The sequence below is a fragment of the Triticum dicoccoides genome, chromosome 4A (genome assembly GCF_002162155.2).
Source record: "Triticum dicoccoides isolate Atlit2015 ecotype Zavitan chromosome 4A, WEW_v2.0, whole genome shotgun sequence".
NCBI lineage: Eukaryota > Viridiplantae > Streptophyta > Magnoliopsida > Poales > Poaceae > Triticum > Triticum dicoccoides.
The window spans coordinates 629,234,871-629,260,673 of record NC_041386.1 but is presented as its reverse complement, the minus strand read 5'-3'; the positions used below and the strand labels follow the sequence as shown (position 1 = coordinate 629,260,673).

The 25,803-nt window shown below is 42.6% G+C and overlaps 1 pseudogene; it reads left to right on the top strand.

Moving 5' to 3' along the window:
* Positions 1 to 25,803, top strand: part of LOC119283902 — a 126,420-nt pseudogene extending 100,617 nt beyond the window's left edge.

The window sequence follows — 25,803 nt, the reverse complement described above, 5'->3', positions numbered from 1 at the left end:
GAGCCATACTCCAAGTGAATATCACATTCAGAAGATACATTTTTCAAAAATCATTAGAACCATACTACAACAAAATACAATGGCCCTAAAAAACAGAATACAAGGCAGATAATGAGTGACATACTCCTTACCATGATGTTGGAAAGGGCCAATGCGGGAACATATTACCAGAATAAACAATGTGCCTAAAACATCATTTAGTGTTCAGGTTAAATACACAAACAATAAACAAAATAAGTTTTCCTTGCCACTGCTTTTCTTTTTAACATCAACTTTATAAAAGTCTTCAAAACGTGGAAGTTTCGAAGACAAACGATAGAAATAGACCTATTACCATGCAGCGGAAGGTAGACTACACTAGGCAAACCATAGTCAAGTATTCAATGAAGTGAAAGCACAATGACCTATAGCAGCTAGGTAGTTAGGATCAGGTAGGAAGATATTATGAAGCCAAACAGAACACGCAGTCACTCAGTGAAGATAAAAGACAGTGCAATCATACAATGACTTCACAAGGACCAATAGTAAGTAAAGGGAAGGGAAGGATGAAACCAGTGACTCGTTGAAGACAATGATTTGTTAGACCAGTTCCAGTTGCTGTGACAACTGTACGTCTGGTTAGGGTGGCTAGGTATTTAAACCTGAGGACACACAGTCCCGGACACCCAGTCCTGAACACGCAGCTCAGGACATCCAGTCCTCACCATATTCCCCTTGAGCTAAGGTCACACAGACCTCGCCCAATCACTCTGGTAAGTCTTCAAGGTAGACTCCCAAACCTTCATAGACTTGGTTCACCGGCGATCCACAATGACTCTTGGATGCTCAGAACGCGACGCCTAACCGGCTGGAGGATTCACAGTCCTCAAGTGTAATAAGTCTTCAGATCACGCAGACAGGAAGACTTAAGTGATGCCTAACACTCTTTGGCTCTGGGTGGTTAGGTCTTTATCCTCACAAGGAATTATCTCTCAAAGGCTTCGAGGTGGGTTGCTCTCAAACGACAAAAGCCGTACTCTAACTCTGAGCAGCCAACCGTTTATGGTTGTAGGTGGTGAGCTATTTATAGCCACTAGGCAACCCGACCTGATTTGTCCGAAATGACCCTGGGTCACTAAGGAACTGACACGTGTTCCAACGGTCAGATTTCAAACACACACGGCAACTTTACTTGGGCTACAAGCAAAGCTGACTTGTCCGACTCTGGACAAGATTCGCTCTCATAGTCTTCACTCGAAGACATAGGTTTTGGTTAAGCATCACTTCAGTCATTCTGACTGGTTCTCTTGGACCCCACTTAACAGTACGGTGGTTGCTATGACTCAACAAGGAAGAAAAAGAACTACGAAAGATCTAAGTCTTCGAGCTCCATAGGCTTCATGCGATGTCTTGTCTTGTCATAGTCTTCAATGTGAATATCTTCACATACCACCTTTGACATCAATGTCTTCATACATTTTTAGGGGTCATCTCTGGTAGGAAAACCGAATCAATGAGGGACTTCTACCTGTGTTATCCTGCAGTTCTCACAAACACATTAGTCCCTCAACTAGGTTTGTCATCAATACTCCAAAACCAACTAGGGGTGGGACTAGATGCACTTACAATCTCCCCCTTTTTGGTGATTGATGACAAACTAGTTGAAGTTTTCAATGGGGAATATAATGTGAAATTGTAAAGGATAAGGAATTGTCTTCATAAGTTGCAAGGGCTCCCCCTGAAGATGTGCATATGAGTAATTTGCTTTTGGAATGCAAATGCACATGGCAGGTTGTACTTGTGGAGATCCTCTTCAACTTATGATGACAATTCATTATGCATGTGAAGGTATGTGAAGATAATGACATGCATAATAGAAAATGGACGTCTGCAAAATGATCTAAGTGCGGATTTTATCGTCGCACATGCGGAATTTATCATCGCATCACAAAGTAGCAAATAAGTAGCAGACGATCATCGAGTTTAAGTGTTACAACTCAAAGAACCAAATGTATCAAAACGAGAGTTGTAAACACTAGGCAAAATATAAAGCAACCGCCCATATGGACCCGCTTGAAGACTATCGAACTCATATGCTTCTCCCCCTTTTGTCATTAAGGACCAAAAAGGTTTGAAGACATAGAGCGTCTACTCGTTCCCATGAAGAGTAGGCGAAGCAGCAGGGTCGTCGGTAGTGTTCGGCGGTGCAGAAGAACTTGGAGCAGTGTCGAAGCGTGCTGAAGGAGGGGGTGGTGAAGTAGCATCGTCTTCGTCCTCGATCACTCGGGCATTCACAGTTGCCGCAGAGGAAGAGAACTCAGAGTCTTCAAGAGATGGAGTTCGTCGCAGCACTGCCCTTCAGGGAGGTGTGGAGTCAAACTTAAAGCGTTCAGAGAAGCCATCCTCTTGAAGATCATCTTCAGAGCACATAAGCGTCAGCCCTTTCCATGTGCGTCGAGAGGTTTCATGGGCAACAAAGGCATTCTTGGTGGCAAGATTGCGAATGCGGTTAACATCCACCAAGAGGCTTTGCATTTGGCGCTTCAGCCAGTCATGATGCCTATCCTGTTTCTGATGAAGAGCCACCAGAAGCTCTCGGTCATTGAGAACACGAGATTGCTTCTTGGGTCGTTGGGCAATAGTGCTTTCGGTGGCTTCAGTAAGGGCACGATGAGGTGCACGTGTAGTTCCAGCCAGAGGATAAGCACGAGTGACTACTTCAACTCCTTCAATGTTCTGAGAGAAACTTTGATGCTCCGCATTCTGAAGACTAAGAGGCTCCTTGGCAGGCTCAGGATAAATGGCTTCAACGGACATATCCACATCAGGCAAAAAGATCCGATGATTGCGAGCAGATGGCTGATATGAGATAGCGGAGTGGAGTTTAATCGGCCGCATTATCCATGGAGCATAGAACTTCAAGCCAAAAAGATCAGAGCCTGATGCAGCAAGTTGGCGGATGAAGAAGTCTTGTGCATTGAAGCATTTGCCATGAAGAATATAGAAGACCAAAGTCTTCATTGCACCTTCCAGCTTGGCATGTGGAGAATGCCCTTTGATGGGCCAGAGAGTTCGTCTTATGATGTGATAGATAGTCCTTGGCAGATACTCAAGGTCTTCAACAAAGAACTCCTTAGGATATGCAGCATCTTGTGGCAAGGGCTTCATCATACTGAGCATCTGACTCATGTTCGGTTCAGGCTTCTGAAAGATGTTCTTCATAGCTTCACTATGAAGCTGACAGCCAGGTTCATAGAGATCTCCAGGAGTGGGCAGACCAGTGAGCTCAATGATATCAAAGGTTTTGGCTTCGTGATGAACATTTCCTGTCATCCACTCCAGGACCCAAGTCTTCGGATCTCTGTTGTAGCCACGTATGTAAAGTGTGGCATAAAATTAGAGCAGCAACTCTTCGTTCCAGTGCTCTTGGTCGGTGACAAAAGGCAACAGTCCAACCATTTTGAAGCAATCCAGAGCTTCTTCCAGACAGGGCAGACCAGCTATTGCTTCGGTGTCAAGACGCTTATGTGGGAAGATGCGACCTTGATTGTACAGAATGCAGGAGTAATAGCTTCGCTGTGGATAGCTCCAGAACCGATCAGAAGATATTCGTTCCCTTGAGTAGGGGTTCTTGGAGCTGTTGAAGAAAGTGTTCTCTGCTTTGAAGCCATTGACATTGAAGGATCCAGGTGCTGATGCAGGACCTGGAAACCTGGGCAACCTTGGAATTGGCTTCTGTACCTGAGGCTTGTGCTCAACATGATAGTCAAACTGAGGACCAGCAGCAGGTGCAGGAACAGAAGCAGTAGCATCATTGGCTTCGTTGACTTCTGGTTCTTGGGTTGGTGTAGGCTCCACATTTGCTTTAGCCATGATAGCGTCAGTGGCTTCATTGGTGTTGGTGGTGGCAGCCTCAAGATTTTCTACCTCCACTTGATGAGCTGGAGGGTCGGGCACAGACACGTTCTCTGCGAGAACAACTTCGTCAGTAGTTGGGGGAGTGGGGACACGTTCTTCTTCTTGGGTGTCATCGGCTGATGCAGTCAGAATGTCTTCAGCAGCTTTAGCTTCAGATTCAGAGAGTAGAGGCCTTGGTCCTTTTAGAAGCCTGCGTAACGCTGGCGACGCTTTTGGAAAAGGAGTTGGCTGGGCCTCAAGGTCATCTTCTTCTTGTTCTTGTGGGTGATCAGCCCATGATGCATCCTGAGCAATTGGCGTCAGAGGACGACCAATGCTGATGAGTTCGCTGTGCGTAAGCACAGGCGATGATACCTATTGGTGCTCGATCTGAGGAAGAACTGCATCATCTTCAACATGGTCATGGTGACCAATGTCTTCAGCAGAAGTGGGATCAACTGCTGGAAAGTCTTCAGCTTCATGAGCCTCTGTGAAAGCAGGCTCATGGACAGTCAGTTGGCGCTCTTGATGTTCAGCGGCAGGGCGAACCATGGAGATGGGTTCAACAAGTAAGGGCTCTGTGGGAGCAGCACGTTCCTTCTTGGTCTTCCGCTTCTTCTTGGAGGGAGCAGCATCAGAGGCTTTAGAATGTTTCCTCTTTCTGGCTTCAGCCTCAGCAGTCATTATCTTCTTCACTTTTAAAGCGGTAGACCTGTCTTTTGGCTTTGAGCCAGTCATGCTGGTTGGGAAGACAATGGGATGTGCTTCCTGCCTTGGTGCGTCGGGTTCGGCCATAGCGGGTTTCTTCTTCTGCTGCTGCTTTGTAGCCATCCTAGGGTCGATGCCAGGACAACCAAGGGCATTGCGCTTCTCAGCCTCATTGTAGGCTTGCACACTCTTGTCAGCCAGGACCTTCATGCGCTCACGAGAACCTTGAGCTTCTGCACGTTTCTTGAGAAAGGCTTCTTTAAGCTCGTGCAGCATAATCTTGAAATTTTTCACCTCTTGCACGCTGAGCTTGGCCATATGCTTCTTGAACTGAGCTTTCTCAAAGTCAATCTTTTGCTTCAGTTCGACGATGCACTGAGCTGCTAGCTCTGAAGCAATGGCGCCATGGAAGGCAACACTGAGGCCAATTGGAAGTTACAGATCTTCGAAGCTGAGGTTGGGCGTGTCAAACCACTGATCAATGAAGTTGTGGATGATTGCCACGTCAAAGAGAGGCAGATCATTGAAGATTTCTGCTTCTTCTTTGCTCTTGATCAGTTGCTCAAGAGCGTCATGTGCAAGATCTTCATCACTGGACAGATCAATGGCATCGCTGCGCAGAATAGCAGCAGCAGTCAGTTCTTGGCTGGTGTGTGGCAGAGGCATCTTGACTTTCTGGGGCTTGGAGATGCGTGACAGATCTTCAGACTGCACACTGTCTTCAGGAGGTGCAGTAGCCAATGGCTTCGCCCGTGAGATTTTTGGTGCTGAGGCAGGCTTTGAAGCTTTAGGCTGCTTCAGTTTCTTTGGCTTCGGCGCTGCAGGCGCTTCATCTGATTTAGTGTCATCTGCAGGCTCATCCACGGCTGTCCCTTGAACCACGATATGAGTGATGAGACCTTCCAGGTTGTAGAAGGGCCCAACAATATTGGGTTCAGCTTCGCGGGTGCCATCGGCACGGGGAGCAGAGGGACCAGGGTTGAAGTCTAGTCCCAAAGACTTCTTGTTCTGCTTCGTCGAATTCTGGGCAAACTGGAAGTTGCGCTTGAACAGATTGTCGTCTCGACACCATAGCAGTGACGATGGGTCAGCATCCGCGGGTTGTGGTCCACGAACCATGCAGGGATAGAAGCCTTGTTCAATGGCTTTAGCTCTGGACCTGGGTTGAAGATTTTTGTATAGGATGTCTCCCCAAGGTCGCTTGATGGCATTTTTCTCAGCATATTCCTGGGTCACAAACCGGTATTTGAACCATTGTTCTACCCAATATCTTCGAATCCATTGGATTCGGGTCTTGCGCTGATTGTAATCCTCTTCAGGATCTGTCTTGTAAAGCTCTGAGAGGTCATCAGGCAAATCTCTTGATGTTCCCCCATGACGTTGTCTGCCTCCCTTCCTTGCAGATATCTCTATAGCCATGAACTTTAAACTGAATGGCTTCAACATGTTCAAAGGCTTCAAAGGCTTTTGCTTACTGGACAAACAGGAATTGGCTTCGGGAGAATCTATATGATACTGTAAGAATTCTGCAAATGAATGCAGACTATGAGAACCAAGGGATTCTCCCGCGGACATGTACCTGTGACAGCATTAAGGTGCGAGGGAAGGGGAAGAGGTCATATGCATTCTCAGAAGATTTTGAAGATAAATTAGTTTAGAAGACATTGACCTCATCATGCGAAGACATTCACTCATAGATAAGGAGTTAGTTCCAGATTTGTACGAATCCACGGATCAGTACAAGTGAGGAATCTAACTACTTTCTGAAGCATAAGTGAACATACTAGGCATAATATGAGATGCAGTATGAAGTGGATCCAACATGTGTGAATAGAAACTACTTGTGGTAGAAAGTGACGAATCTGTAGGATCAAAGGGGCCGTAAAAAGGAGGTTTTTATTTACCACACAAGGAACTGCTAGACGGAGTGGAAGAGGAGGCCGAGCAGTTCGATCGTCCGTGCCCTAACTTGGCGACGGAGGACACCTACGGCGACGGCGGAGAGGACGATGTCCGCGGTCGGCGTGAAGACGGTGTTGGAGAGGTTGCGGCAGCTAAGCGCTTCGTCGCCGGCGTCGTCGAGGGCTAGCGGTGGCGTTAGGGTTCGTGCGAGAGTGGAAGAAGAGATAATGACTGTGGTGTGGCGTGTATTTATAGGGACAGGGGCGGCTCAGTGTTATTACACAGGTGCCCCTGGCGATTCACATCTGAGGAACACGTGGCCATCATGCAGCATATCGGAGGTTGTTCCACGTCCCACGCACGTCTGGATTGTCGGGTGGTCGTTCCCACTTCTCCGGGTTTCAGGTGAAGGAATTAGCATTGAAAGCGGACTTAATGTTTATCTCTGTATCTTCTGCTGACAAGGACGCAGAGAAGACATTTGACAGTTTCAAGAGAATGCATATGATTTGGAGAGTTAGAGTTTGAGATAGAAAGCATAGAGAGGTTAGGGTCCGATCACATTCACTTAGTTCAAAAGATTCAACAAGAAGACATAGCTATAAGTGAATGCTGTAGAGGACAGAACACTAGTATATATATACTAGTAAGCATGCACGTGCAACGCACGTCTCGTTAGAATTCAAGATTTGAAGACTGAGAGCACGTCTCAACTAATAGGCACAAACAATACTTCATGCATGTTCGTTGCTGCAAAATACCCAGTAAAGACAAAAAACAACATATCATATGCCTTCAGATGACTTTCCAGTCACAACAAAGGATACAGTCACAACAAAGGATTCAGTGCTACATTGAGATATAAATCATTAGGAACACTGAAGCCGTAATTTAATTCCTGCAGCCAGGAAAAGATAATGTTGCTAGGTTGTAAGTTCAAACTTAGATCACGTCCAAGCACAATGCATGGCCACCACAGTGTTCCATGAGTGCATAGTAATAGCATTTCTCTTAACCAGCCTTTATTGGTGTATGGGCACAAGGCTTGTCTTGATTTTCAGTTTTAGCAATCTGCAAAAAAAGCTATCCAAAACACCACTGTTTTTGAAAATATACATATAAAAAAGGTTATTCTACTGCAACATAAATTATACACATCAATCATGGTTTCACAAAGTGAAAACCTTCATCAGATTGGATGGTTGGTCAACATTCAAAAGATAATGATTTCGAAACTCATAGGAGCCATACTCCAAGTGAATATCACATTCAGAAGATACATTTTTCAAAAATCATTAGAACCATACTACAACAAAATACAATGGCCCTAAAAAACAGAATACAAGGCAGATAATGAGTGACATACTCCTTACCATGATGTTGGAAAGGGCCAATGCGGGAACATATTACCAGAATAAACAATGTGCCTAAAACATCATTTAGTGTTCAGGTTACATACACAAACAATAAACAAAATAAGTTTTCCTTGCCACTGCTTTTCTTTTTAACATCAACTTTATGATAGCATGCTAGTCTCCCATGATCATTTTTCTATCACTACGGTTCACAAATATGTTGTTACCTAGAGGTAGAATGATATTCATGTGAAAAGGAAGCTCGGGAATGTTCCAGATGTGTAGATCTGAAAAAAAAGATTCTCAAAACGAAGTCCTACTTAATACTTTGTCTTCATATGCATCATTCGACAATTTATCATCTCATATCGTTAGAAGAATCCTTCTTCCACTCATATCCATGAGGATGGCGGCAAACAATGTAAAGATAATCTCAAATGATCATGGTTACAAAATATCGTAGCGCTCAACAAGATTTATGGAAAGTAGTGTCTCACAAACCTGCATAATGCCAATCGATATGATTCCGAATTTTTTAGAAAATTGCGAATTTGAGATAAATCAATACTTTTCATGCGGAATTGTTAGGAAGGGACAACACAATGATCACAACATTTAAGTACCTACTAAGTAAGGACACAACTTGCATAAAGGCCTACTCGATTGTCATGTTCATACCTCCTATATATATCCATTGATGCCTTTAGCATGCTTATAGGTTTGTTTTGTACTTTTCTCTGAAATCTGGTGGGTCTGGCTGCCTAGCAAGACATAGATATGAGAATTCACATGCATATAGAAGATAATCTGGTAGCACAACATAATATTACAAATCAACTATTGTTCCAAGTTTCCACAAAACAGAAAACAAGGAAGAAGCAAGGTAATGAAAAGAAAAGGCAAAGTGTATAAATACACATTTTAAAATACCAGTCTCTACCTAAATAGAATGAGCTCTGTACGCCAAGGCATAACATAGTAAAACATAGTTAAATCAAGATATCGTGTAAAAACAAAATACAGATATTGGCAGAGAATATACCTTAGTTACTGATGATTCACTATGGGCGGTACCGTGCACACATGCTATGAGATCTCTTCCACCAGTGTAACCTTCACCGAAATGTCAGAATTAAAAATATTAAAGGTAATGGGTAGAACAGAAACTATGAAGACAAATATGCTACTCCCTCCATTCCAAAATACTTGCCGCGGTTTTAGTTCAGATTTGAACTAAAACTAAAACCAGGACAAGTATTTTGTAATGGAGGGAGTATATTAATCAACATCACTAAACCCCAGGTAAGGCTTCTCGGTTGCTCCCAATATTATGATCTGCTATGTAATTCTTTACATTGTGGCATGCTACATGCTCCATGGGCGAAGTATGACCAATAGTTGTACTTACTTCAGCGTAACTAAGAAATCTGATAGCTTACTATGTTGGTTTAATGTGATCACCAATGTCTTGATAATCTGTAATACAAGAAAGAATAATATCGTTATGTTTAATAATAGCAAGCACAATCCATCATACTGGAGTCCCCAAGTATGAACAAGGACTATATAACATATCCATGATTTTTGGCCTATCCTTGCCATTCTGTATAAAATACAGTACCAAAAAGTCAAAGAGACATGGTCTCTTATCTATTCCCCTGCGGTTACAATCCTTAAGGATTTCACACGCCACAGCCGCTCGTGATGTGCTAGCCAGCCAAGGGCTGCTCCACCACGCCACTCGGCAGGCTCGCCGACTGCGATGCTGGCCAGAAGGACCAGTGCGCCACCAGTTAAATGGACATAGACATGTGCTGACCTGCAGTTAAATGACTACTTGCACCGTCAGTTAGATCAGGAAAGCAGGTTAACACGTTCAGAGAACAGGTCAGAGAACGACGGCTGCAGTGCTGCCGGAGCTCCGCCCGCTTCCCTGGTCCACACGCTCCTCTGCTATACTCCGCAGGCGACGGCCACCAACGTGGGACTGCGCAACTGTGGCCATTCTTTGCACCGGGGCCCCGACCTCATCTGCCACATGCGCTGGCGGGAGATGCGCGTACACCGGCACAGGTCCGATCGGGGAGAGAGAAAGGAGAGAGATGTGGCATGGGCCGGGTCAGGGAGATAGGATACCGGACGGCGGCGACGCGAAAGGAGATGGTGCAGCACGATCTACGGAGGGCGGAATGCTGCGCTTCGAGGTCGGCGAAGGAGGCGCGACCGGCGAGGATTAGTTGCGGAGCTCGCCGAGGCGCGCGGTGGCCGTGGTGGCGGAGATTACCCGACCGACCCTCGGGGTTCTTCCAGGACGCCCTGCGCCGGGACCCCTCGTGCTTGATCAGGATGCCCGCCGCCCGCAACGTCTCCTCCCTCGCCGCCGGCCCGCCATCTTTCCCTTTCTCCGCCGCTCGCCGCTCCGGTCGCTTCGGGTGGCTGGCAATCCTTCGCTAGCGCCAATCTGGCAGAAGAGGAGGAGTGGCGATCGGCGGGCTGGCGATGGCGATTTTTCAGGAGGGAGATTGGATTGGGGAGAGGGCTGAGGTAATGGGGCCGCGAGGACCGGAGGACACGGAGCGCTAGCACAATGGGCAAACCACGGCGTCTGCCGGCAGAACAATTAATCCGAGCCATTGATTTGGGTTGCGGAACATTGACGTAATATGGATAGTAGGATGTGTTTAACTTAATTTGATTGGGGGGCCCTGGTTATCCTGTATACAGTTTGTTGTGTGGTTTTAAGGGGAGTTGTGTTTGCTCTTTAATAGTAGTATAGATAATCAACATAGTGAAGATAATCATGAAGGCATGTTGAGATTGAAGCCAAACCAAATGTGAAGACATAGCAAATGTAACGCCACGAGTGAAACACTTCAAACAGAACATTTGGTGGTGGCGTTACCCACCGTATAGGAAGTGTTAGACCTAGACACGGCGCATAATTATCGTGGCGCTCCGAGATCAAATTCCTCATTAATGTATTCACACTTAAAATGCATGTCTTCATTGATTGAAGATATACTTTGCTTCGTGTGTTGCACATCTAAGTCATCAATATGCATAAGTGTTAGGATGTGTGCCTGATCACAAAACATTTGAGGATTCCAAGATATTTAGCTCACACCGTAACTTGCAAAATCTCTTCTCATCCAAGGGCTTGGTGAAAATATCTGCCAATTGCTCTTCAGTGTTGACGTGTATGATATTAATATCTTCCTTCACAACATGATCTCTGAGAAAGTGATGATGAATCTCAATGTGCTTTGTCTTTGAGTGCTGAACTGGGTTGTTGGCAATCTTGATGGCGCTTTCGTTGTCGCAGTAGAGTGGCACTTGCTTCAGATGAATGCCATAGTCTTTGAGTGTTTGCTTCATCCACAGAAGCTAAGCGCAGCAAGATCAAGCAGCAATGTATTCAGATTCAGAAGTGGAGAGAGATACACAGTTCTGCTTCTTTGAAGACCAACATACAAGTGATTGTCCCAGAAAATGACATGTGCCTGATGTAGACTTGCGATCAACCTTGTCACCAGCATAATCAGCATCCGAGAATCCAACTAGATCAAACTCTGAGCCCTTTGGATACCATAATCCTAGAGTTGGGGTGTAAGCCAAATATCGAAGAATTCGCTTCACAGCTAAGTGATGCGATTCCTTTGGTGCCGCTTGGAATCGAGCACACATGCAAACACTAAGCATAATATCTGGCCTAGATGCACATAGATAAAGTAAAGAACCAATCATGGAGCGGTATACCTTTTGATCGAACTCTTTACCATTGTCGTCGGGACCCAGATGATGTTTGGCTGGCATTGGCGTCGTGAAGCCTTTGCAGTCTTGCATACCGAACTTCTTCAGGCAATCTTTGAGATACTTCTCTTGAGATATAAAGATGTCGTTGCGTTGCTGTCGTATTTGAAGACCAAGGAAGAACTTCAGCTCTCCCATCATGGACATCTGGTATTGCTCTTGCATCATATATCCAAACTCTTCACTGTATTTCTGATTGGTGCAGCCGAAGATAATGTCATCCACATATATTTGGCACACAAACAGTTCACCATCATATGTCTTCGTGAAGAGAGCGGGGTCGAGAGAACCAGGTGTGAAGCCTTTGCTCTTCAGGAAGTATTTGAGTGTGTCATACCAAGCCCGAGGGGCTTATTTGAGGCCATACAGTGCCTTGTTGAGCTTGTATACCATGTCAGGATGCTTTGGATCTTCAAAGCCAAGCGGTTGTGCAACATACACTTCTTCTTCAATCTTGCCATTGAGAAATGCGCTCTTCACATCCATTTGATATAGAAGTATGTTATGATGATTTGCATAGGCCAGCAGTATGCGTATGGCTTCAAGTCGAGCCACGGGAGTAAATGTTTCATCGAAGTCAATCCCTTCCACTTGAGTATATCCTTGAGCAACGAGACGAGGTTTGTTTCTGACAACTTGACCATGCTCATCTTGCTTGTTGCGGTATATCCATTTGGTGCCTATTATATTGTGCTCCCGAGGATCAGGACGCTTAACCAGTTCCCATACATTATTCAGCTCAAACTGTTGAAGCTCTTCTTGCATAGCTTGAATCCATTCAGGTTCCATGAAGGCTTCTTCAACTTTCTTGGGTTCTGTTATTGAGACGAATGCAAAGTGCCCACAGAAATTTGCTAGCTGTGTTGCCCTTGAACGAGTGAGCGGACCGGGTGCATTGATGCTATCAATTATTCTCTCAATCTGCACTTCATTGGCAACACGAGGATGTACAGGGCGAAGATTTTGCTCTTGCTGATCATTGTCATTGTTAGAGGGATTGTCTTCAGGCTGAGCATTGTCTTCAGGTTGATCAGGTGCGGAGATGATAAGTTCCTCTTCAGGTTGAGCTTCAGAGGGTATGATTTTTCCAGTTCCCATAAGTTTGATTGATTCACTGGATGGAACTTCATCTAGCACATTTGGCAGGTGCTCTCTTTGTGAACCGTTAGTCTCATCGAACCGCACATCCACTGTTTCAACCACTTTATAATGAAAGAGATTGAAGACTCTGTAGGAGTGCGAATCCTTTCCATATCCAAGCATAAAACCCTCATGTGCTTTTGGTGCAAATTTTGAAGTGTGATGTGGATCCTTGATCCAGCACCTGGCGCCAAATACTCTGAAGTAACTGACATTTGGCTTCTTGCCAGTAAGGAGCTCATAAGATGTCTTGTTCAGAAGCTTGTGAAGATAAACACAGTTGATTGTATGGCATGCAGTATCAATGGCTTCAGGCCAGAATTTTCTTGGAGCCTTGTATTCATCAAGCATCATTCGGGCCATCTCAATGAGTGTTCTGTTCTTGCGTTCGACGACGCCATTCTGCTGTGGCGTGTACGGAGCTGAGAATTCATGTGTGATGCCAAAAGTATCAAGATATGTATGAAGGCCAGTGTTCTTGAATTCAGTACCATTGTCACTTCTGATGTGCTTTATCTTGGCGCCATAGTTGTTCATTGCTCGATTGGCGAAGCGTCTGAAGACATCCTGCACTTCAGTCTTAGGATTATGTGCACCCAAGTATATCTAGAATAATCATCAACAATGACAAAGCCATAGAGACAATCAGTAGTAGTAAGAGTTGAGTAATGAGTGGGACCGAAAAGATCCATGTGGAGCAGTTCGAAGGGTCGAGTTGTTGTCATGATTGTCTTCGAGGGATGCTTGGCTCTCATCATCTTTCCTGCTTCACAGGCATCGCATAAGTGATCTTTCTTGAACTTGACGTCCTCGATGCCTATGACATGCTTATTCTTTGCAAGGGTGTGGAGGTTCCTCATGCCAGCATGCCCTAGCCTCCGATGCCAGAGCCAGCATTCTGAAGCTTTTGCCAAAAGACATACAGCAAGTTGTGGTCCTGCTGAGAAATCTACCACGTACAAATCATCTTTCCTATACCCTTCAAACACTAGAGACTTGTCAGATTCCATTAGAACAAGGCAACGATATTTTCCAAACATCACGATCATGTTTAAATCGCAAAGCATTGAGACAGACATTAAGTTGAAACCAAGGGATTCAACAAGCATGACTTTATCCATGTGTTGATCCTTTGAGATTGCAACTCTACCTAGACCCAATACCTTACTTTTACCAGTGTCAGCAAATGTGATGTGACTCTTGTCGGATGGATGTAAGGTTGAGTCCATAAGAAGGCTTCTCTTGCCAGTCATGTGATTGGTACACCCACTATCAATAATCCATTCTGAAGCTGCTGGTGTCGTACCCTACAGTGCAGTTAGGGGGATAGGCTTCACGAAGAGAATTGTGAAGCAAAAACATTTGACGAACCAGTGGGACCGTAGATGTGGAGACAGCTTTTGCCTTCAAGGCACGAGTTCGCCCATAGTTGGGACCGTAGATGTCTCTTTTCTCAGAAGCTGAAACTCGTGTGTGTTGAGCCTCTCAAGTATGTCAGACGGATCGAGTGTCTTGAAGTCAGGACGTTCTTGAATCATCAGGGCTAGGGTGTCAAACAAGATGTCAAGTGATCTCATGAGTGTCTTGACGACTTCATGCTTGGTGATCTCAGTGGCGCCGAGAGCTTGAAGCTCATTTGTGATATCAGTGAGTCGATCAAATGTGAGCTGGACATTCTCATTGTCATTTCTCTTGAAGCGGTTGAAGAGATTGCGAAGGACGCTGATTCTCTGATCTCTCTGGGTTGAGACGCCTTCATTGACCTTGGAGAGCCAGTCCCATACTAGCTCAGATGTTTCCAAAGCACTTACACGGCCATACTGTCCTTTGGTCAGATAACCACAGATGATGTTCTTGGCAGTGGAGTCCAGTTGAACGAACTTCTTGACATCAGCAGCGGTGACACCTTCACCAGCCTTAGGAACGCCATTCTTGACGACATACCATAGGTCGACATCAATGGCTTCAAGATGCATGCGCATCTTATTCTTCCAGTAGGGATATTCAGTTCCATCAAAGACGAGACATGCAGCGGAGACTTTAATTATCCCTGCAGTCGACATAGCTAAAACTCCAGGTGGTTAAACCGAATCACACAGAACAAGGGAGTACCTTGCTCTGATACCAATTGAAAGTGCGTTATATCAACTAGAGGGGGGGTGAATAGGCGATTTCTATGAAAGTCTTCAAAACGTGGAAGTTTTGAAGAAAAACGATAGAAATAGACCTATTACCATGCAGCGGAAGGTAGACTACACTAGGCAAACCATAGTCAAGTATTCAATGAAGTGAAAGCACAATTACCTATAGCAGCTAGGTAGCTAGGATCAGGTAGGAAGATATTATGAAGCCAAACAGAACACACAGTCACTCAGTGAAGACAAAAGATAGTGCAATCATACAATGACTTCACAAGGACCAACAGTAAGTAAAGGGAAGGGAAGGATGAAACCAGTGACTCGTTGAAGACAATGATTTGTTAGACCAGTTCCAGTTGCTATGACAACTGTACGTCTGGTTAGGGCGGCTAGGTATTTAAACCTGAGGACACATAGTCCCGGACACCCAGTCCTGAACACGCAGCTCAGGACACCCAGTCCTCACCGTATTCCCCTTGAGCTAAGGTCACACAGACCTCGCCCAATCACTCTGGTAAGTCTTCAAGGTAGACTCCCAAACCTTCACAGACTTCGTTCACCGGCGATCCACAACGACTCTTGGATGCTCAGAACGCGACGCCTAACTGGCTGGAGGATTCACAGTCCTCAAGTGTAATAAGTCTTCAGATCACACAGACAGGAAGACTTAAGTGATGCCTAACACTCTTTGGCTCTGGGTGGTTAGGGCTTTATCCTCGCAACGAATTCTCTCTCAAAGGCTTCGAGGTGGGTTGCTCTCAAATGACAAAAGTCGTACTCTAACTCTGAGCAGCCAACCATTTATGGTTGTAGGGGCTGAGCTATTTATAGCCACTAGGCAACCCGACCTGATTTGTCCAAAATGACCCTGGGCCACTAAGGAACTGACACGTGTTCCAACGGTCAGATTTCAAACACACACGGCAACTTTACTTGGGCTACAAGCAAAGCTGACTTGTCCGACTCTGGACAAGATTCGCTCTCATAGTCTTCACTCGAAGACATAGGTTTTGGTTAAGCATCACTTCAGTCATTCTGACTGGTTCTCTTGGACCTCACTTAACAGTACGGTGGTTCCTATGACTCAACAAGGAAGAAAAAGAACTACGAAAGATCTAAGTCTTCGAGCTCCATAGGCTTCATGCGATGTCTTCTCTTGTCATAGTCTTCAATGTGAATATCTTCACATACCACCTTTGACATCAATGTCTTCATACATTTTTAGGGGTCATCTCTGGTAGGAAAACCGAATCAATGAGGGACTTCTACCTGTCTTATCCTGCAATTCTCACAAACACATTAGTCCCTCAATTAGGTTTGTCATCAATACTCCAAAACCAACTAGGGGTGGGACTAGATGCACTTACAACTGTTATTTATCTTAACAACATAATCACAAGATTTGTGTGATGTAGATACTTGGTTTGTCTGAGTGTGCTGATATCCTAGTGGGGGATGAGATGAGAAGAGGCATATCGGGAGGACAAAAGAAAAGGGCAACGATTGGTTAGCATTTTATACTTTGTGCCATGTATTTTGTTCCTCTTTTTTGAAATTTTAGCCTCTCTTGAAATTTACTACCAACTTTGCCCTGATAGCTTGACCTTTATGGAGAAAACTAAATTTCTGATCCCTTAACTTGCCTACTTGTGGATTTTGCATCGCTGAATTTCAAAGCTAGTCCACTTTGCACAAATAAGTTGCCAAAAGTAGACAAATATGGACAAGTTTGGTACCTCGACTGAACCAAATTTTTCCATGCCGACCCAGCAGGGTATTGAACAATTGTCTCTCATGTGTCAAAAATTCTATTTCCTTCCATATATCTATAGTGTGGACATTTTGTCGAGAACTCTTGTGATGTCTGCATAGAGCGCTACCCAGGGTATGTGGCGTGTCGGCCTACACTACGCCCCATGAATCGTCTCCGTTCAGCGAGTTATGCATCGTCGCCACCGGTGGCCCTTTTAGCTAGCAAGACATGGCCCTGTCTCAAGCCGCACGTGCGCCTGACCGTGTCAAGTTCCCCATCCTTTTACCACCCTCACTGTTAGGATCGGACCCATGTTTAGTTGAGTGGGGGGCCCCTCCACTCACGATTTAAAAATTCAATAATATTTGCTAGTGTTGTTTCACAAAATATGCTTAAATTCTTTGAATTTCTAGATAATATGCCCCCACTCGAGTAGTTTTCCCTCACTCATTATACTTTCTAGGTCCACCACTTCTCACCATTGCAACATGCGCATGACATAGAGTGAGATGGTGTTCACATGCACTCCAACTCATCTTTCACAAACTATACCCATGGTTCGACACCAGCTCCATCCATATTGTGAACTAGCCTAGAAACATTTGTCAAGCGTGGTTGTGTCATCGCATGTCACTGCACCATATTCTCATCATTTCCTCTGGAAGGTACTACCATATGATGGCATGTCGCTAGAGGTAGTGACCGCTTGGGACACCACTCATAGATGTTTGTCAGCTACAAGGACACAGAAGCACGTATCATTGCCCTTCCCTCGGGTGATGTGGCGATGCCACCTGACGTGGGGTCAGACCTCTCCCCACGTGTAGGCGCCTCTGTCTTTGGTGTTGCACCACCCCCACGCATTCCCACCTCCGCCCGTGGAGCACCTACTAGAGGCAGCCGACGGGCTGAGCCAACCGCTATCAAGGGGGTTCCCGTACATTGTGATGCAACTGTCCTAGAGGCCCGGACCTGCTAAACGCCAAACACATGCTATCTGGCATTCTTCTCATGCCCACACTCTTGGGCAACCCTGGTTGTTGATGGTTCTTGCCAGGACATCAACGTCGCTTGTGAACTAAACCATCAACACAAATTGTCATGCCATTGTCGTTATTAGTGGTAGTGCAGGAAACATGGTCGATGAAATGCCATGTACTATTTAAATTAGTAGATTTCCACCACGGTGATGACTTGTCAAAACATGATGAGTTAGGGCGGCAACCGCTTTGGAAAGTTCGAGGAATCAAATTCATTTGGAATGGATATTTCAAGATGCAAGTTGTCTAGTTTTGAAGTTGATAAGTTAAGGGGCCAAAAATGGAATATTCTCCTTAGGGAACTACTTAGACACGAGTAACCCATTATGATACCATAGCTAAGAGGTATATAGTCCAAAACTCTAGCCATCATATTGCAAAAATGTTGTGCGCTAATTTAATGTCACACATAAGGCATGTTGGAATATAGAAAGGAGGGTTTAGGCTCTTCACCCTTTGTTTTCATGTCCTTGAGTGCGCTTTCAGAATATTTTTTATAATAGTCAACACAGCTAATATTTTTTCCACCTTCACCAGACCTTTATTCTATATAATGTTCCGCAACTAACAAAAAGTATTAGTGCACCATATAAGGATATAGTGTAATAATGTGTCAAAATGACACCATAATTGCTGGACATATTCAATCAAAAGGACACTATGAAAAAAATCTATACTAAACGATTAAAATAAGTTTTGATTAGCTACCTCTGTCCCATATTAATTGACATTGAAATGAATGTATCTATATGTATTTCAGTGCTAGATGCATCCATTTCAGCATTGATTAATATGGGATGGAGGGAGTACTATTTACCATAACAACTCATCAAATCTGATCTATGGATGTAAACAAGTAGAATTTTCTCGCCATCGTTAATTTTGTTTAATAGTTTTTCTTCTAATTAATATGTGTAATAAACATCCTAAAATGGCACATTGTGTCCCATGGTTTCAATTTTCATTTGTTTCTATCTATCAAAATTATAATTCACAAGAATTTCTCCACCAACTCTATCTCTATCACTGTCTCATCACATTCCCTTCATCTTTCTCCCCAATGGAACCCATTCGAGTGAATTTGGGAAATTAATGATCGGCAGCAATGATGATCTTGGAATAGCTTTATTTTGTCAACCATGTGTGTTCATGCAATCATCTAGTGTAACTAATTCTGTACATGGTATATGTTTGCAAACAACATGCATTGCATGCGTGCAATAACTAATTCAACCAATGTGTTATATGTTTGCAAAAAACATGCATTGCACGTGCGACAATGACAATACTATTAAATGACCCCTTTCTCGTGAACTTTTTACCGTTGTCCATAAAAACATTTTCAATATCAGGTTGAAATTTGATATTTATTCTACCAAATCAGAGCAACCTTATGTATGTTAGAGCAATTATTGCAAATTGAACCTTGAGCTTAGATATGAGGTCAAAGCTAAACCAGGAGATGTAAAATATGATACTCCCAACCTTTATAAACATTTATCATTTGGGAGAAATAAAATTCTTTTGTGAACATTCCCTCTAACATGCGGTATGATGTGGACAATTTTTGCTAATGTTGCACGTGACGTGCTTCAGAATGTGATTGGTGTGATGAAAAATGTTGAAAATTTGGTAAAAATTCAAAACATTGAAAAAAGATTGTAATCTACTTAAGATAATCTATATTCAATTCTGGATAAAAAATCTAAATGCATGTCTAGCTATGCAGTGCTATTTGACACTCTAGCTAAGAAGTTGTTATTATGATAAATGATGTTGTTATCCTTTAGTTTCTATATCCTGCCTAGTTATTTTGACTGTCTTGGACCTTTAGCATCAACTTTGACCATTTGAAAAAATACCACTAATGTCCAGATTCTAGAATAATTTTTAAACTCTTTTAAAATGAAACGGCTACAGGGTGAGTGGTTCATGTCCACATTCACCTTCCCATTACTAAATCACTCTCCGACCAAACTAGGTGACTACTAGCTTTTCCATCATGTTTTGCGTTGTTATCACATGGATACAACTATGGGAGCCCGCCATGTATTTTTTCGTGTAAATTTTATGATCTTCATAAAATTTGAAATCCCCTATTTTCATAATTTGAAATTCCCTATGTTAGAAAAAATCTGAAGTTTTCAAGCTTTTCCAAAGTTCCAAAAAGGCAATAAATGGGGTCCAAAAATGGAAGTTCTCTTACGGGGGAATTGGTTAGTTTAAAACAAAACTTGGGACATGTCTGAAAGGGCCCGCTAGTGATATTCTTAGTAGGTGGCCGCCAAAAAGTCATGCTCTTTCTGAATTAGGAATTTTGGTATTTATATGTGTCAAGAGGAAGTGGCATCAACACTTACCTATGATGCGTGTGTCATATTATGGCCCATATTCATCCCCTCTCATGTGGCACACCTGAGGGGCGGGGGGTTGCGTGGGCAACCAATTCCCCTAGGTGGACCACCCACATGTTACATCAAAAGGAGTCATGCCACTACCAAACAGGGTGAAGTCAAAAACTTGTATGCCAAGAAGATCAAGACCGAGGACGGCGGCCACCGACCAACACCTCCATATATGGGCCTTATAGGATGGGCGCATGACTACTTTAACTGTAAAAAAACTAGAAGGTTATGATAGCTCATTAGTAGATCCAATCTAGACATCCTGTCTAGATCATCCACCTCCAACTATAGCGAGTTGGCCCCTGTCATCCAAATAAATGTGCATCCAACATACTGTTATTAAGTACTTTGTGAACATCGTCGATAATATGTTCTCTACCACATCATGTGTGACATCACAAAACTTTCCGCACGTATGCCGCATCCACACAATCCCCTTTAAAAACATCTTAGTATTCAAAAGAATCTGATCTTAAAATTCGAGGGTTCCAAATAAATGGTATTGGAGTTCTACATTGACCTCATACTAAACTCGACATGACCAGAATGAACCTTTTCTCTTATTTGATGGAATTGAGAATCACTTAGACTACTGCAAGGTGCTCATAAAATGTAGTGGATTTGTAACATATAACTATAATATTCACTGAACAACATGTTAATAACACCAACTAACCCATTCTACAAAAAAGTATGCCAGCTAATCAACTATGTAGAAGAAAAGCATATTACATGGTGCCAACTATGTAGAACAAAAGCATATTACATGGTGCCAGTGCCAATGTCATCAAATACAATATTGATGTCCTAATTAATCACTTATTTGTGAATGTATTATTGTTGTTGCATTTCATGATGAACTCCTTGATGCAGGAGAGATGCTAGTTGGTCTAGCAAGATGCTTCTTTATGGATGATATTTCAACTGGTCTTGATAGCACCACGACATATGAGATAATAAAAGTTATACAACAAATGGCTCATTTAATGGATCTCACAGTGGTTATTTCCTTGCTTCAACCACCTCCCGAGACATTGGAATTATTTGATGACATAATCCTTTTATGCGAGGGTCAAATTGTATATCATGGTCCTCGAGAAAAAGCTATTGATTTCTTTTGAGTTCATGGGATTCACATGCCCCAACAGGAAAGACATGGCTGATTTCCTTCAAGAGGTACTACATTAAAAAAATTTATGAAGGAATTACTAGATAAACATTAGTGTTGATTTAACTATCAGTGCCAAATTACTATTTGGAATAACTTTGGGACGACTAGTACATTAAAGGTACGAACTGTGGCAGGCATTGAGTCACAATTCCATCCACAAATTCATTATTATATTGTGTACTTGTGCATAATAACATATAGTAATAAACTAACAAAAAATTCCATATGTCCAGGTGACCTCAAAGATGGACCAAAAGCAATACTGGATTGGTGAGGAACATATGTATCACTACCATCCAATTGAAAAATTTGCAGAATCCTTCTATTCATCATATCTTCCTCGACTTGTACAAGATAAACTATTTGTTCTAAACAATAGAGTAGAGATAAAGGAGGCGAAAACTAGTTCAGGTCTCTCCAAATGGAATATTTTTAAGGTATGCTTTTCAAGGGAAGTACTTCTTCTAAAAATAAACTCCCCGCTACAAATATTCACGACCATACAGATAACAATCCTTGCTTTGGTGATATCAACCATTTTTCTTCAAACAAATATGAACCACAAATCTATTATTGATGCGAATAAGTATATCGGAGCTCTCTTTTTGGCTGTTATGATAGTAAACTTCAATGGTATGGCTGAAATTGTTGTGACAATAAAGCGACTTCCCACTTTCTACAAGCAAAGAGACTTTCTAGCATTGCTGGGATGGGCAATCCTTACTCCAAGTTTTCTTCTTAGTATCCCAATATCTTTTGTACAAACAAGTCTTTGGACCATCATAACCTACTATGTGATTGGCTACGCACCTTCCTTTATTAGGTACATCTCCTCTTGGTCAATTCAATATATAGGTTATCGCAGTAGCTTAAATAAGTTGTAGTGATAGAAAATGATTGCCTTAATTACTTTTTGTAGATTCATGAAGCATTTCTTGGTACTTTTTTCCATGCATCAAATGTCAATGGGCATGTATCGTTTATTAGCAGCGGTAGCAAGGACACTAGTGATGGCCAACGTGCTTGCCACCACATCTCTTATAGCAATCTTCATATTTGGAGGCATCGTCATTTCAAAAGGTTGGATGCGATTTAGCTTAATTTAAGTAAGATGTATGGAAAACCTATAACACAATACATGTGTGCATAGTAAGCTTCTAAGATTCTCATAAACTTCTTACATTGAATAGACGATCTCCAACAATGGTTACAATGGGGATACTGGGCATCCCCATTCACCTATGCACAAAATGCAATCTCCCTAAATGAGTTCCTTGATGAAAGATGGGCCACGGTAATCAATCATTCATCTAGTATTTTGGATACGATGTATACCATGTATAGCATAGATGTGACCTAATGATGATATCCTCTTGTGACAGGAATTTCATTACGAAAATGCTAATACCGTTGGTGATGCTATCCTCAAGATCAGGGGGTTGCTCACAGATTGGCACTGGTATTGGATTTGTGTCACTGTATTATTTGGATTCTCTCAAACAGAACTTACTTAACTAAGGTATACTCTCAAACAGAACTTACTTAACTAAATAGTAGCATCCATCTAGTCACATGTTCACTATATGAATCCATATCTTACACTAGGAGATGATGAAGTATGGAGTGACCGATAAAAGGCTTCAGTTGCTACAAGATGTTAGTGGTGCTTTCAGACCAGGGGTGCTAACAGCTTTGATGGGAATCACCGGTGCTGGAAAGACAACATTGCTCGATGTTTTGGCTGGAAGAAAAACTGAAGGATATATTGAAGGTACTATCACAATGGAAGGATATGCAAAGAAGCAGGAGACATTTTCAAGGATCTCTGGCTACTGTGAACAAAGTGATATCCACTCCCCTAATCTCACTGTATATGAGTCACTGCAGTTTTCTGCGTGGCTTCGCTTGCCTTTAAAAGTTAAATCGTGCCAAAGAGATGTATGTATGATTGTTAACACCATTAGAAGTTTAATCTATAACATGATATCTCATAATACATGCCATTAAATTTGTTTCAAATGTTTATAGATGAAGTCATGGATCTAGTTGAGTTAACAGGACTGAAGAATACCATGGTGGGTCTGGCAGGAGCAACTGGCCTGTCAGCTGAGCAACGAAAAAGGCTAACAATAGCTGTGGAGCTTGTTTCTAGCCCTTCCATTATATTTATGGATGAGCCGACCACTGCCTTGGATGCCCGTGCTGCGGCAATTGTCATGAGGACAATAAGAAAGACAGTAGACACTGGACGAACTATTGTTTGTACAATTCATCAGCCAAGCATTGAGATATTTGAATCTTTTCATGAGGTATGAATAAATCATATTATTAAATGTCTCAAAAATAATTCTACAAAATACAAGCAAGAACTGAATAGTTAGGTGGTTTGAAGATCAATGACTAGAAAGAGCATCAAACTAATAGTACACATAACCAAAAACTATCATTTTTTGAAAAATCAAAGAAACAACAATAAATAAAAATAGAACTACCCTATCAATTACAAGGAATGAAACCCACCATGTTTTTGTGCCAAAGTGAAATATTTGGTGTAATTGGCCCTCACATTTCCTTTTCTATATGCGTTGATAGTAGCATAGAAGTACTTGCCAATGAAAAACAAGTGTCCTTTTACATGTATTTTTAAACATAAGCTTCAATAAGATTATTAGTAAGTAATAGATATTTACTTCCTTAACTCAATTAAATTTGATAAATTGCAGCTTCTACTCATGAAAAGAGGTGGTCAAATCATATATAGTGGTTCACTAGGTTGACTTTCTAGCAACATGATAAAATATTTTGAGGTAAGATTGGCCAATTTTGATTGTTCATTCTCGATGGAGAGCAAAACTATTAAAAAAATCTTTACACAGGATATCCCCGGTGTTCCTAGAATAAAAGATGGACAAAACCCAGCATCATGGATGTTGGATGTCAGTTCACACACAACGGAATACGAGATTGGAGTGGACTATGCTGAAATTTATCGGAGCTCCTCCCTATATAGGTACACATGATGTAATCATAATGCTACATCCATTGGGATGTAAGTTGAATTGAATAATAAAAAGTATAATATGATTAATATTTACCTTTCAGGGAGAACAAACTTCTTATTGAAGAGCTTGGAAAACCAGCGCCAAACACAGAAGATCTAAATTTCCCTCCAAGATATTGGCTAAACTTTAGGGCACAATGCATCGCTTGCCTATGGAAACAAAGATGTGCATATTGGAAATCCAGAGCATAATGTTGTTTGATTCCTAAACACATTTGTTCTATCAATTATGTTTGGAATTGTATTTTGGCAGACTGGATCAACCATGTAAGTAGGAATGAAAAAACCTAAGGAATTTCTTTCATGAAAAATATATCACACCTCTACTATGTCATAACTTTCTTTACCTATGGAACAGTAAACAACAACAAGATATATTCAACATACTAGGGCTTATATACGGATCAGCATTGTTTCTTGGCTTCAACAACTGTTGTATCTTACAACCGGTTGTGGCAACAAAGAGGATTGTTCTCTGCCGAGAAAAGGCAGCAGGCACATACTCTACGTTGGCCTATGCCATAGCTCAGGTAATAATACTTTACGCGTCCACTCTAAAATTAAGTTAAGAATCTAAAGCTACAATGCTTGGCAATATTTTTTCAACTAGGATGTTAAAATTCTATCTGCAGGTGGCAATTGAATTGCCTTACATGCTTGTCCAAGTGTTCATATTCGCGACAATAGTATACACAATGATTGGATTCCAGATGACCGCCAATAAGTTCTTTTGGTTTCTACTTTACATGGTGCTAAGCTACATGTACTACACACTCTTCGGGATGATGACAGTGGCACTAACACCGAACATTGAGATAGCTTCTGGATTGTCCTTCCTTATCTTCATCTTTTGGAACATCTTCTCCGGCTTCATGATCGGAAGAGAGGTATGGCCCTCGCTCTACCAACTATTACCCAGCCCCTCCTCCTAATATTTTTCACTATAACTACAATACATACTTAAGAGAACATGGGAAATTAGGGTCATGGAATCCCCAACTAACCCCTCAATAGATTGCATATTTCATACCAGCTTCATATTAATATAGTACCCTTACAAACCAATGTTGCATATTTTAAATAGAGTTTTTCCTTCAAAGAAATAAATAAAACAAAAAAATGGAGGATAGATTGTGCATGATTAACCCGATGAACAAAAACAATGTGGACATAGATGATCCCTGTCTGGTGGAGGTGGGTGTATTGGGCAAACCCAGCAGCATGGACGGTGTACGGACTCATGTTCTCCCAGCTTGGTGATCGGACAGAGCCAATTCTTGTACCTGGACAACCAAACCAGACAGTGCGGGAGTTCCTCGAGGGCTACCTTGGCCTCGAGGACCACTACTTCAACCTTATCACGTACCTTCACGTGGTCGTCATCGCCTTCTTCGCCTTTATCTTCTTTATCTCCCTAAAGTATCTCAATTTCCAACGGAGATAG